This window comes from Lissotriton helveticus, chromosome 3_1 (genome assembly GCF_964261635.1).
Source record: "Lissotriton helveticus chromosome 3_1, aLisHel1.1, whole genome shotgun sequence".
Classification (NCBI taxonomy): domain Eukaryota; kingdom Metazoa; phylum Chordata; class Amphibia; order Caudata; family Salamandridae; genus Lissotriton; species Lissotriton helveticus.
In genome coordinates, this window is record NC_136061.1 from 1365956411 (window position 1) to 1365969281 (window position 12871).

At 47.2% G+C, this 12871-nt stretch overlaps 1 protein-coding gene across 1 annotated transcript in view; it reads right to left on the minus strand.

Moving 5' to 3' along the window:
- The window catches only part of ACTR3 (actin related protein 3), a 431810-nt gene that overhangs the window by 247520 nt on the left and 171419 nt on the right, over window positions 1-12871 (minus strand). The window lies entirely within an intron of this gene.

Below are 12871 nucleotides of genomic sequence, written 5' to 3' on the forward strand. Positions count from 1 at the left end.
GCTTGTTCAAGTAATAGCCTTCTATCTGAACAGTTCAATACTTTGAAGATCTCTTTATTCCAGCTCTCTGGCACATCGCTGCCTTATATCTCTATGTCAGCCTGTGGGGGTTTGCAGCTGCTCTCATACCAAGCGCCAGTCCTGGGGCTTCATTTCACACTCTTTAGAATTTTGGGAGATAGTCTTGGTTTAAAACAACTGAACCAATCAAACTGAAGTAATAGATGGTAGAGGTTTGTAAAAGGAGACCCCCACAAACATATCCCCCCCCCTTCCAATCGCCAGCCCAGTGACCAGTATTGGTTTCTTGGAGGGGTAGTAAAGTGTTTGCAATTAATCTTTTTTCCTACTTCTGGGACGTCCTGATAAATTGACTATAACACAAGTGGAAGGCCCAGCAGAGGTAGCTCACATCTTTTCTTCTATCTGCACAATCTCTGGTAAAGAATATGCTACTTACCAGCCAGTATGCATCTGTTCTTGGCATGTAGGGCTGCTGATATTCATATCTGTGCATAAATCGCCGCCTAGTGTTGGGTCCGGATGATTGCACATTGTTGTTCTGGAAGAGTCTTCGAAGTATCACGAGATAGGTGGCTCCTCCCCTGGACTACAGTGCGCATGGGCATCCTCTCCATCCTCAGATTGTTTTTCGCCATTGTGGCAGAGATGGAGTACAATACAGTAAGTGATGTCCATGCTAGAGATTAATTCTGAGTGCTACAGCTGCGACAGGCACCGGGGAGGAGGGCGGGCGATATGAATATCAGCAGCCCTACATGCCAAGAACAGATGCATACTGGTAAGTAGCATATTCCGTTCGAGGCATGTGGGCTGCTGAATTCATATCTGTGCATAGAATGGATAGCAGTCTCCCCTTTAGCGGTGGTGGCCCGTGCCAGCTGCAGCAGTCTGAAAAAGAGTCTTGAGAACAGCTTGTCCTACAGCTGCTTGGAGTGTACATCTACACAGTAGTGTTTGGTAAATGTATGTATGGTAGACCATGTGGCTGCTCTACATATTTCCTCTAGAGGAATGTTTCCCAGGAAAGCCATGGATGCCCCTAACTTGCGTGTAGAATGCGCTCTTGGGGGGGGAACTGTTAATGTGCGTTTAGCTTTTTGATAACAAATCTGTATGCACTTAATCCATCTGGCTACACCGGATTTGAAAATGGGGTTGCCTTTATGCTGTGGTGAAAAGGCAACAAACAGTTGCTTAGTTTTCCTGAAATGTTTTGTCCTGTCTATATAGTACAGGAGAGCTCTCAACGTCTAGGGTATGGAGAGCTCTTTCTGCCACTGAATCTGGATTTGTGAAGAACACTGGCAGTTCTATTGTTTGATTGATGTGAAACTGGGATACCACCTTTGGCATAAATTTAGGGTTAGTACGTAGCACTACCCTATTTGCGTGAATTTGGATGAATGGCTCCTGAATAGTTAGGGCTTGCAGCTCACTAACTCTTCTAAGTGATGTAATCGCCACTAAGAAAGCCACTTTCCACATTAGGAATTGTATTTCACACGAGTGTAGAGGTTCAAAAGGTGGTCCCATCAGTCTGGTTAGAACCACGTTGAGGTTCCAGACAGGTGAAGGTGGGTGTCTTGGAGGAATCACTCGTTTGAGCCCCTCCATGAAAGCTTTAATAGCCGGCACTCTGAAGAGTAAAAGGTGCTGCCTGTTTTAAAGATAAGCTGCCACCGCAGCTAAATGTATTCGTATGAAACTGTAGGCTAGATTGCATCTGTGTAAATGTAACAGATAACATATGATGTTTTGAGTTGATGCATCTAGCGGATTTACGCCATTATTGTTACAATACATTACAAATCGTTTCCACTTTGCCGCATAGCATGCTCTGGTTGTAGGTCTTCTTGCCTCTTTGATAATATTCATGCAGTCAGGAGGCAAGTTTAGGTAACCAAACTATGACCTCAGGAGCCAGATCGCAAGGTTTAACTGTTGCGGATCTGGGTGCTGAATGTCTCCATGGCTCTGCGTTAAAAGACTGGGTGTTAATTGCAGTCTTTGATGAGGCACCACGGAAAGTTCTAGGAACGTGGTGTACCACGGTTGCCTCGCCCACGTTGGAGCAACTAGGATGAGGGTCATTGAGTGTTGTCGTAGTTTGCGTGCCACTAGTGGTATGAGCGGGGCCGGCGGAAAAGCGTACGCAAATCTGCCTGACCAGTGCATCCATATCGCATTGCCCTAACACTGCGGGTGTGGAAATCAGGCGGCGAAGCTTTGGCATTTTGTGTTTTCCCTTGTGGCGAACAGGTCTATCTCTGGGTGACCCAACTGCTGGAAGTACGGTTGTAGCACTGAGGGATGTATCTCCCACTCGTGCATCTGGTGGCTGTGTCTGCTGAGCAGATCCGCCATCTGGGGAATATGAGGAATATGTTCCTTTGAATGGCCCACTTCCACATGCTTTGCGCTAGATGTGACAACTGTGGGGAGTGTGTCCCTCCCTGCTTCTGGATGTAATACATGGCAGTCATGTTGTCCGTCCGGAACACAACTTTGTTGCAGAGATGCAACTTGAATGCCTTCATTGCCTTGAAGATTGGCCTCAGTTCCAATAGGTTGATGTGCATCTTCTTCTGCTGTCGTCCATAGTCCCTGCACTGTGTAATGGAGGACATGCGCTCCGCATCCCAGGAGAGATGCGTCCGTTGTCAGCACTATTTGTGGTATAGGCCCCTGGAACAGTCGTCCCCTGCAAAGGTTTTGTGGGTTCCACCAATGCAGAGAGTTGTATGCGCGACCGGTCACCAACACTAGGTCTTGTAATTGTCCCGGAGCCTGGTTCCACTGCCGTGCTAAGCACTCTTGAAGCAGACGCATGTGTAGCCTTGCGTGAGGGACTATGAAGATGCAGGAGGCCATCATGCCTATCAACTGCATAAACACCCTTGCTGTGAGCGCGTGTTGGGGTCTGAATTTCTGAATCAGTAATTGAATGCTGTTGATTCTTGCTGAGTTTGGCAGCGCTTTTGCAGCCAGAGTGTCTATTGTTGCTCCCAGGTACTGTTGTACGTGGGCGGGTTGAAGATGAGACTTTGGGTAGTTTAATGAGAATCCTAGGCTGTGTAGGAGGTGAAAAGTGCGGGACACGTGGCTGGCACATTGCTGGGCTGACTTTGCTTGTATAAGCCAGTCGTCCAGATAGGGGTAGACATGAATATGGTTCCTCCAGAGGTGCGCAGCTACTGTCGCTAGGCACTTGGTAAACACCCTGGGGGCTGTTGTAACCCCGAAGGGCAGGACTTTTAACTGGTAGTGCTGATTCTGTATGGTAAACCTGAGATATTTCCTGTGTGCCGGATGAATCGGTATGTGGAAATATGCATCTTTTAGGTCTAGTGTTGCGAGGAATCTCCCTGACTGAGTAATGGTAGAACCTGCTGTAAAGTGAGCATGTGAAAATGTTCTGACAAGATGTATTGGTTTAGGGGCCTGAGGTCTAGTATTGGCCTGAGAGACCCGTCCTTTTTGGGGATCAAGAAGTACAGCGAGTATACCCCTGTACCCTGTTGCTGAAGAGGTACAAGTTATATGGCCCCTTTTTGCAGCATGCTGATGACTTCTTGCTGCAACAAGTGTATGTGCTCTGCGGACATAGGACGGTGTCTTGGGGGTATGTTGGGTGGAGTGGAGTGGAGGTGAGCTCTAGACAATAGCCGAACTGGATAAGTTGTCTCACCCACCTGTCTGTGGTAATGCTTTCCCAGACTGGCAGGAACTGTTGTAATCGTCCCCTGACCGGTGTTACATGGTTGGGGGGCAGTGAAAAGACGTCACTGTTTAGTATTGGCGGAGGATCTGGTGTTATTCCCTCGTCCTCTGCCTTTGTTGCTGTTGCCACGGTAGCCACCTCTATTGTTTTTATTATAGGTGGTCTGCGTGTTCCCTGTATTGTATGGATTCTGCTGGGATGCCTGGCCTCGTGCAGCTCCTCTGTTACCGGAGCGACAAAAGGAGCCTCCTCTGAATTGTTGTGACTGCAAGGCACCCATAGACTTGGCTGTGTGTGTCCTTTTTTATCTTCTCCAATATTGTGTCCACATCAGGACCAAATAAATAATCAGGGTTCACAGGCGGATTTAATAATGTGGTTTGAATCTCAGTTTTGAACCCAGAGATGTGTAACCAAGCATGTCTCCTAAGCAGGACACTTGTATTGATGGCCCTGGCTGCGGTGTCTGCAGCATCTAGCGCACATTTGATGGATGCGTTAGATATGAGTTTTCCCTCTTGTATTCGTGTTTCTGCTCCCTCCTTGTAGGCATCAGGCAAATGTTGTAGCAGTTGCTCTAGTGTGTCATAATGAGCCCTATCATATCTGGCTAATGGCGCTTGTGTATTAGAAATTCTCCATATATTAGCTGCTTGAGCAGCCACCCTTTTTCCAGAAGCTTCTAATATTTTAGACTCCTTGTCTGGAGGAGGAGCATTACCAGTGGTTTGCGAGTTGGCACGCTTACGAGCATTTGATACCACCAAAGAGTCCAATGGCAGCTGTCCCTTAATATATGTAGGGTCCACAGGTGCCGGTCTGTATTTTCTTTCGATTCTGGGGTTAACAACCCTTGCTCGTGTGGTTTCCTTGAAAAGGTCTCCTGCGTGTTTAAGGACACCCTTCAACATTGGCAATGTTTAGACTGATTTCTCTGAAGTGGAGAAAGTGTCAAATAGGAAGTCTTCAATTGGGTCAGCATGCATTTCCACATCATGATTGTGTGCTGCCCTTTCTATTAATGCGTTAAACGCAGCTGTATCCTCTGTTGGCGAAGTCTTGACAGAATAAGAAGGAGTGTCAGGAATTGTTTGCGACTCCCCCTGGTCGCCAGGGTCTGTCCAGGCTTGAGGCTGGTCATCCTGATCCATGTCCACAGGGTAATTAAATTCTTCATTGTAGTCTTACCCCATATCCTCATCAGTGCGTGTGGGTGAGTATGCAGAGGTGTCCTGGCCATGGTACCGTACAGTCTCAAAAAGGACAGGTGATGTGGCAGAATCCCTTTTCTTTTTGAGCGAAATTTTATGTGTGTCAAGAGGATTTTCTGACCTGATTTTCCTTTGATAAATAGTAAGCCTGCCAGAGTCGGGGTCGATATGGAGCTTCGACTGTTCATCATATGAGGGCTCTTGGTACACAATGTCCTCTTCTAGAGAATGACTCCTTTTCCCCATAGACACCTTCTTGGACGTTTCGATCCCCGTCTTCGGATCGAGCGCCTTAGGCCGTGCGGTTGGGGGCAGTCTGAGTTTTATCGGTGGCATCGTAGTGTTAGACTGGCCGACCTTCTGTGGGGCTGGCGTCGTCATTTGTCCGCCCGACTTTGTTTTTTCGCCAACATCTTTTTGACCTTGCGTCGACTTATGCGCCTGTGGCTTTGGAGGCGCACTCTTCTGCCTCGCCTCGACGTGGTCCTTAGAACCGCTCTTGGACTTCGGCTCGAGGGTTTTGACGAACTGTGGCCTGTCGACTCGTTGCTTCGGATCGAGAACCTTCCGAGACTCGAGTCCCTTATTTGTGTCGCTGTCCTTCGGCGTCGACCTTGTCGGTTTGACGTACCTGACTTTAGGCACGGACTTCAGCGTACCGATATTCGGGTCGACACCCCGTATTTGTGACCCAGCAGGGTCGCCGACACCGTTTTTCTTAGTCGAATCCGACGGATCCGAACTCTTCGATCCGAAGACTGTCTCTAGCAGTTTCGGTTTCGTTTTCGACTCCATGGCTTTCGGTTTCGATTTACCAGTGACTGGTGATGTTCGACCGCTGGCTCGTGTGATATATTCTTAGCCGGGCCGAGACGCGGGGCTATAGAATGTTCGTCATGATCTTGGCGAAGGCCTGTTGGCGATGCCTCGACCTGAGCCCTTGGAAGTCTATACGTGTCTTTTTCGGGCCCCGTACTCACTGTCGGGCCTTGTTCATCGCTTGAGTCGTCATCGACAGCTCCGATGGCCGATACGTCGTCCCTTACCTCTACGACGTTTTCATCCTCGATGTGTCCTTAGTCGTCTTCATAATAGTTGGAGTCATGCTCCGAACCGGGATCCGACTGCTGTTCTGGATCCTCAGTGTCGACGACCTCATCGTCTCCTGCATCAAAGATATTCACCGGGTCGGGTGCTGGCCTCGTCATCCTCTGCCTCGCGTCGAAGTCGAAGCGTCTTCTTTGACCGGAATCGAGCACAAGCTAGGCAGTTGGCCTCGTTGTGCTCCGGAGATAGGCACTTGTTGCACACCGGGTGTACATCGATGTGTGGGTACTTAGAATTACAAAGGGGGTATCGCTTGAACGGGCTCCGTTCCATCGACGATCGGGCCTCTGGTGTCGAAAAGGCCACGCGGCTCTTAGACGTCCTGCTCGAAAAGAACTGGAACAAGTACTCGGCACCGATCGAAATGACAATACCGACGACCCCGAAGGCCTTTTGGCCTTTAGAAAAGTTTCCAAACTGGAGTAAAGAAAGTACATCCGAACCCAATGGCGGAAAAAAACAATCTGAGGTTGGAGAGGATGCCCATGCGCACTGTAGTCCAGGGGAGGAGCCACCTATCTCGTGATACTTCGAAGACTCTTCCAGGACAACAATGTGCAATCATCCGGACCCAACACTAGGCGGCGATCTATGCACAGATATGAATTCAGCAGCCCACATGCCTCGAACACATGCTTCTCTTTAATGGTTCGTAACCTTTTATGTAGTGCAGGGCACAGGTTGAATTATCTCCAGGTGAGTAATAAACTCACTTTTTTTCTGCTCAACATGTTTTGTTGAGTCTTAAATTTTTTTTACATGGTGCTGAATGACTTTACATGTTTCAAATGCTTGCAAGACATTAGCTCTTTTATAAACCAACCTCTACCCCCATTCTCCGCCCCTTAACCGTGCCCGTTCAATCGTTGGAGAAGTAGGTGGGGATGGTGAAGAATGAGGAATAGGGTGAGGACCTCATTGAGGTTGTGCATGGGGTAAGGGGTTGGCAAACGTATCCATCTTCTTCCATTGCTTTGGGGAATATTCGGAGTGTCCAAGGCTTCCTCGAAGTATAGCAGGCGTTTTGGGGGTGGACCAAAAGTAGACCCCAGAATGCAGGCAAGGATCGGGGCCATATGGGGTCGATGATGAGGTGTTTCTGCCTTGTGTCAATCTCCTCCTGCTGTTTGTGGAGAATTTTTTTGACTGCGCCCCCGCTGACGTCTGTCCTGCTGGTCAATGCCAAATTCTCTGGCTCCAAGGGCGGCTTTGGCGCAAAAGCAGATTAGGTTGGCACCAAGGGTCAGACTGGTGCCAGTGTTGGAGTAGCAGGTGCCAAAGCAGTCTGTCTCGAAGGTTTCTTCGGCGCCAAGCCAGAGACAGGTGGATTATCTGAAGTGGTTTGTCGGCGTGACCATGGGCGAAGGGAGTGGTGGTCTGAAGGCCTGTCTCTGGCCATGGTGACTGTGTGCCCCCAAGCAGAGGTCTGCTCAGATTGGGAGTGTTGGCGAGGGGACTGCTGGCCTGGCTGAAGATCCCCAGGTCAGAGCTGGAGCTTTCCTGAGGAAACAAACCCTTTTCATCAGCAGCCGATGGTTGTGGATGATGTTCCCCCCTCTATATCTTTGGAACCGAACAGGTCAGGGATGTTGCAACTACTGTGTAACATCTCGAATTGACGTGCCTGGTGTTCACGAGGAGTCTTTTTTGGAACAGAAGGAGCAGCAGGAACCTTCGACGGGCTTTGGCGACAGGCACAAATTTGAACTTGGAGGTCAGTCCAATGATATTTTACATGGCAGCGAGGACAATATCGGAATGGCGTACGTTCCATCACCGCCGAGGCATGATGGAGAGATACAATGGAAGTATGTCCAAAGGGCAAGTACCGATGGGTGAGACCACAAAGTACCACTATCGACCCAGACCCCACTCGAGCGAAGTACCCAAACAACGACCTGAGACAGGAAAGGAGACACAATCGAAATGCAATACCAACAGAGGGACGGAACCAGTGTGAACTGAAAAAAAGACCCAGGGCACAGGAGCAGATGTCCAAACCCAACAGAGGAAAAAATCAAACAATATAGCAGTTAACCATTTGCATTACCAGCAAGAGGCAGAGTCGCTATATCTCGTAACTCCAAAGACTTCTTCGAACAACTTGCACACATCCGGGTCCAACACACCAGAGGGATCACAAACCTACACACATGCCCAAGCACCTAGATACCCTCTTGGGTGATTAGTTCGCTATACAAGTCTGTCTGTCACAGATGACCTTCACATGTACCGGGACAAGGGCTTCTCAGTTATACTGGTTCTATTAGATCTGTCTGCAGCGTTCAACACCGTGTCTCATTCCATCTTGACTGAACGGTTGTCGAACGCTGGCATTAAGAATAAAGCCCTTGACTGGTTGAAGAGCTTCCTAGCTGGTCGCACCCAGAGTCACCATGGGTGCATATCACTCAGCGGAAACAGAGATTTCTAAGGGGGTGCCACAGGGCTCTTGTTTGAGCCCAACCCTTTTTAATATCTATGTGGCACCCCTGGCGGGAGTATTGTGTAGGTACGGCTTCATCCCCGTATCATACGCAGATGACACGCAGCTCCTCTTCCCTTTTAAGACTCTTTCCGCTGAGGTTAGGAACTCTTTTTCTTCAGGCATGAAGGCAGTGGCAAAATGGATGTCTACCAACTACCTCCAATGTAATGTCAACAAAACGGAGGTTATATTGTTTGGGGAGGGAAAAATTCTATGGACTCCTGAATGGTGGCCGTCAGACCTAGGAGCAGTCCCCGAACCTAGACAGGTCATGAAGAACCTGGGAATTCGGTTTGACCACGATCTGTCGCTGAAGCAACACACAAGTTACATCTCAGGGATATGCTTCTATACCATCAGTCTGCTTCGCAAAGTTTTCCCTTTACTACCTGACTCGGTTAGGAAAACTCTCGTCCAAGCACTGATCCTTAGTCGGATCGACTATTGCAATGGCTTGCTGCTTTCGGCAAACGAAGGAGTGCTGGCTAAGCTACAAGTCATTCAGAACACGGCAGCTCGCTTTGTTCTGAATGCCCCCCCCGAGAACTGCCTCCAAGCCCCTACTTGAACAGTTGCATTGGCTCACAATTCTACAAGGAGCCAAGTTTAAAATTTGCTGCTTGATCCATAAGTGTCTGAACGGACAAGGGCCTGCTTATCTTGAACAGAAATTTGTTCCCTACGTTCCAACACGTTCCCTTAGATCAAGCAAAGACCTCCTTCTGGTAGTTCCCCGAGCAAAGAAGTCCGGACATGGAGGTAAAGCCCTATCCATCACTGGTCCCAAGCTGTGGAACAAACTCCCTCTGTCATTGAGACAATGTAAAGAACATCTGACATTCCGAAAACTTTTAAAAACCATCTTGTTTAAAAATGATATTTAACTTCACCTCTATTCCATGCCACTGTTTACCGGTTCCACAAGCGCGGAGATACTCCATGAGGAGTGATTCAAGCGCTATATAAAACAACAAATAAATAAATAAATACAAGTCATCATAACATAACACTAGATGGCTGGAGTATGCACAGCATGTGTATCTATGGCCACACATGCCATAAGCACCCCAATATTAGCCAGCCTAGCTATGTACTGAAGCCCCACAGTTGACCACTGGGCCGAGGAAAATGTTCGTGCATTAACATTTTGCTTTGAAGCGAATCAGAGTGACTGATTTTGCCAGGTGGTCCATTGGTTGCTAACTCATTATTTTGTTCTTGCTGTTAATATCGGTTGGGCAGTATAACCAGTTGACAGAGCCAGAGTTTGCAAATTCTTGTGGTTATCATAAGCCTCTCATTCGCATTTACCGTTGTCCCTTGGGTGCTAAGAAGAGGGCTAGAATGTGGTCAAGTGAAGTTTGATCAGAAGCTGCAAAATAGGGTGTGTCTTGCAAAAGCATTGTTTTCCACCGTTTCAGTTCCTTTTGCATATTACATAAGGAAACGGGGAATAGTAGCACAAATGGTGTAGGGCTTTCCCTTGGAGTAAGGCATGTCTGGCCATGACTTCAGTTAACGAAGTTTAAGCAAATTTTTATTGCAAATTAAAGTGAAACAGTCTTTTGTCAGATATTCAACGATTTCAACCTCCACGTCATTAGGTGGATCCCTGTGATTTGACTATGTGGCTTCCAAAAAGATCGAAATTATGATTCTGGTTTCAAATGCATCAATGCTACTATGCATGCTTTAGCATGACATAAGGACTGCATGTGTCCTTTTTATTTTCCTGAGAATTTATCCAAATTCTGCAAGACTGAGACGTGAACCAATGTCATAGTGGGCTTTTTGTAGCCCAGCAATACTAATTTTCAAGCATGGTTGGCAAAAATCTATTCACTTCGAAAATATAATCTACTCCTTGATCGTGGGAGAAGCCGTTAAGCAAGCTGGGGGAAGCATTTGAAGTTACACTCCATTACTAATTGGTTTTTGTCCACAGAGTCTGTAACCATTCTCAACTCTATCAGTTGCAAGCTAGCTTTTGGAGTTTGAATCATTATGGATAGGGAGTCAGAATCAAGTATTTTTGAATATTGCCCATGGCAACAAGTTTTGGGAAAACCAGTGGATGATCATCCGTCCAATGGTCACTAGAACCACTGTGGAGATGTGTGGACCGAACAGTCAGTGTGGGCGCATCCACCACTTCAGAAAATGGAAGATCACGGATCTTGAATCATGCCTTCAAGGTCTTGTAATGTACTTAGAATGAGGACACCAATGGACCTGTCAGTCAAGTCCTGAAGAGAATTAAAGATGATTAGGTCACAGTCTTTACAGCAGCCATAAAGTGTAAGCTACTCTTAAGTTCTATCATCAAAAGAGTCATTTGGTACTAAACATCGTGGGGCTCAGGCTTATTTGATGCTAGCCAAAACAAACAAGATGATGGACGGAATGTTGCACAATGGCAAAACATTCATCCCATGCCAGCCGCAAATTAAGAATATGCAATGCCTTCTTGGTTGCTAGGGCATGGAGCTATGGCTTTCTCAGATGCTCCAGGAATAGCATGCACTGGCTGGCTTGTAGATGGACTATTTGCAGCAGCTGTTTGGCTCAACAGAAGTATATATGACATATCAGATCAATGTTGGAAACTGCAGATGTGAGGTAGGGGATCTTGTAGCCCTTAGAGGAATTGCCTGAAGGTAGACTATCTGCCTGTTCCTATTCAGTGTGATAACCCTTGTGGCTAGAACAGGTAGGATTGAATTGAGCTGCACCCTTCTTGAAGCGGGTGAACATGAACGTTCTAGTGGCTATGGGTGGCAGCCCAACTTTCTGTTGGACTGATGGAACAGATTTGTCAGTAATGCCCCATGGCCAATGTACCCAGTCACCCAACCATGGATGTAAGCTTAGTCAAGTGGGTGAGCTTTGCGTCACGCAAGGAGAGCACACCCTCAATCAGCCAAAGTTCAAAATGGAGAGCTGAAAATTAAAATGTGTATTCGATGACACTAGTTCACAGAGGAAACTGTTTTAGCTCAGGAAGACAAGTAGGGTAAAACAGGGAGAAATATCCCACTGGTAGGTCCACTATCTATTTCACTGCATCTCCTCTGAGATGCGCCCACAAAACTTTGTGTTTCAATTGATCGGGAAAGGAGAACAAAAGCACAGCAAATACAAGCTCAAAAAAGACATGTCGCCCAAATCAAGTTATAATTCTGTTTAATATTCAGTCAGGAATGTCACAGGCAAATATATATGGTTTTAAAAAATGAAGTTGGCACCTCTCAAAAGTTAGAATTTAAGGAGAATATTAATCTAAACACAAAGAAACAATGTTAGGCTAATGGAAGTATGGAATATACTTTCCTCAAGCGTCATAACAGTTACACACAAGACGAGGCTTACTGGGTTTACAGTGTGCTTAATATGAACATCTCATAGCTATAGTTTGTTACTGTGACGATCATGTTCTCAGAGGGTTTTGTGGGAGGGAACAGTAAAAGATATTAGAAGAGAAATTTGGGAGTTCTGTCTCAGAGCTTCAGAAGAAAAAAAAAAAGATATCAATGGGAGTACCTCATCGGCACAGCTCGCCACTGATGTAGCTGGATAGAAGTGTCATCCTTTTGCTTCTTGGAGAAGAAAGTAAATGACAGACATTCTGACCAACAGAGCCCCTTCACAACTCTGGCGTTCTCCAAACAGTGTAGAATGGAAATTAATTATCCAAATAGTGAAGTGGATTCTTTAGATCTCTTTTGGGGGCAAGGACTGTTTCGTGGCAGACAGAAGTCGGCAGCCATAAAATAGAACTGTGAAGGGCAACTAGTCTGAAACAGGGAAGCAATGGCAATCCACCACAAGTCAGAACCAGAAAGGGATGCTGAACCCCTTATAAGAGATCTAATACTGCAGCAGAGCCAATAACAGCAGATGAATGGAGCGCCGGGGAGGTAAAGACCCCAAGGCAATTGAGAAAAAAGGCACAGGACACATGAGTTTACCGCCCACAATGAGAAAGGGAGGGGGAGATGCAAGATGGCGGCCGCTTAGGAGGCAGATAACTGTGCTAGCTGGCTGTGGCAGAGGTTCAGCAGAAACGGCGAGATCTGAGAGCTGTCCAATACTGGAGGTTTAAGCATTTTGACAACCCTTCAGGACCCCCCCTTACCTCCACCCGATGCAGAACCTCTGCAACAGAAAATGGTTAAAATTAACTGTGCTGCAGTTAATCAGGCGCTTCATTGAAGAGTACCTGCTACAGTTTCTTCAGCGGCTGGTGAGAGACAGCTCCCCGATGGCTCCGGAGATGGTGGCGAACTCTGCTAAAGCTGCGGCAGCAGCTCGTAAGGCCCA